Source organism: Malaclemys terrapin, chromosome 9 (assembly GCF_027887155.1).
Source record: "Malaclemys terrapin pileata isolate rMalTer1 chromosome 9, rMalTer1.hap1, whole genome shotgun sequence".
Taxonomy (NCBI): Eukaryota; Metazoa; Chordata; order Testudines; family Emydidae; genus Malaclemys; species Malaclemys terrapin.
The window spans coordinates 38,427,832-38,429,829 of record NC_071513.1 but is presented as its reverse complement, the minus strand read 5'-3'; positions in this window follow the sequence as shown (position 1 = coordinate 38,429,829).

The following is a 1,998-nucleotide window of genomic DNA, read 5'->3' as shown; positions in this document are numbered from 1 at the left end:
TAACAAACTAAAAAAAAAAAAGCCTTTCATTTCTTCCATGCATTATTTACTTTCCATAACTATATAAATAATAAAATTATATATTGTGTACATTGCGTCATATATGCTGTTGATCGGTTATTAATGAGCTCGGTTTCACATGTATGGGTCCCCGCCACTCCCTGGGGGTATGTGCACATGTGTGGGTCCCAGCTGCTCCCTGCCCCCCTCATTGAAGCAGGTGTGCAGGGTTACTGCCCTGGGAACTGCAGGGCACCAGTGGACATAGGGCTGGCTGGAGGCAGGGCAGGGGCTAACTGGAGGTAAGGTCTGGCTGCAGGCAGGGCAAGGGGCGCGGGGCTGGCTGGAGACAGGGGAGTGTGGGGCGGACTGGCTGGCTTCAGGCAGGGTCGCAGGGGTGTGTGGCAGAGGTTGGCAGGGCTGGAGACAGAGGAGTGCGGGACTGGCTGGCTTTAGGCAGGGGGTTGCAGCAGGAGTTGGCTGGAGACTGGGCAGGGGGTGCAGGGCTGGCTGCAAGCAGGGCAGGGGATGCAGGGCTCGTGCGGGCAGGGGTGTGTGTGGGGCTGGCTGGCTTCAGGCAGGGCTGCAGGGGGGTGCGGCAGGGGTTGGCTGGAGACAGGGCAGAGGGTGCGGCAGGGGCTGGCTGTGGGCACGGGGTGCAGGGCTGGTTGCAGGCAGGGCAGGGGGGCGGAGCTGGTGCAGGCAGGACAGGGAGTGCAGGGCTGGAGGCAGGGCAGGGGGTGCAGCAGGGGCTGGCTGCGGGCAGGACAGGGGTACAGGGCTGGCTGGAAACAGGCTGTGGGCAGGGGATGCAGCAGAGGCCACTGGAGCCCCGGCCCTTTAAAGAGCCCCCGCTATCCCAGGGCTCTGGTGGCAATTTAAAGGGCCTGGGAGCCCCAGGCCCTTTAAATTGCCCCCTGGGGAAGCCGGGCCACACCAGTGCACGGGGCCCGATTCAGGGGAATTGGTTGAATTGGCCTAAAGCTGGCCCTGCTCTCAGCTGATCTATAGCAACAGGCTTAAACATGAAAGCCCCATAGAAACTTCAGCTAGTCCAGAGGGGAGCTGCCCCCCCCCATCTGAATACGGTAGGCTGATGTGTATGCATTTTAGCTGTGCTCTGTGTGTGATGCACTCGCTGCCATTCGCTTACCAGATGAAATACAGAGAGCTCTAAATGAACTAGTTCAAGTTAATGATGGCCTCTCACCTCCAACTCCCCATGAGACACTGGAATTCCCTGTCCCACAGGTGGTGCTTGGGGAAGCTGGAGGCTGCGTCACCGTGTTCTCACTAGCAGGGCATAGTATTGTGCCCCAAGAACCTGTAGGTGCCAACTGCTTCGTCGGCAGCCTCTCTGTGTCTCCCTCTCGTCTCTGTTCCCGACTGGAAATTGTTATAATGGATGAAGGGATGGTCTGCTCTAAAACAGCTAGTCAAGCTGAGTTACTTTCTGCACCCATGGGAGGGGAGGGGAGGGAGTTCACCACAGGCTAAAGTTGAAATAAACCAAGCTGAACTCACTTACACCCCGGCTGACTTTAGCCCAGAGTTAGGACTGCATCCAGCGATCCTCTGCCATAATAAATACCCTCTTTTCAACCGCCTCTAACTTGGGTATGTTTCAGAGTAACAGCCGTGTTAGTCTGTATCCGCAAAAAGAAGAACAGGAGTACTTGTGGCACCAATTTGTTAGTCTCTAAGGTGCCACAAGTACTCCTGTTCTTCTTTTAACTTGGGTATGACGCTCTTGCAAGAGCGCAGCTTGCAGGGCGGGTTTGCAAACCTCTGGGATGTTTCTGAAATCGGGAGTTGTGTGATCCGACCGTCCCCAAAGGGAGGGGAGGGGGGACCCAGCAGAGCGATATGGGGGTTTGCCTAGTGTCGGGGGCAGGGGTGTGAGGGGCGGGCTCGCGGCGAGCTGACTTCGGGGGCGGTGCGAGGGGCGGGCTCGCGGCGAGCCGGCCGGGGGAGGGGACGTGCGAGGGGGCTCAGCCC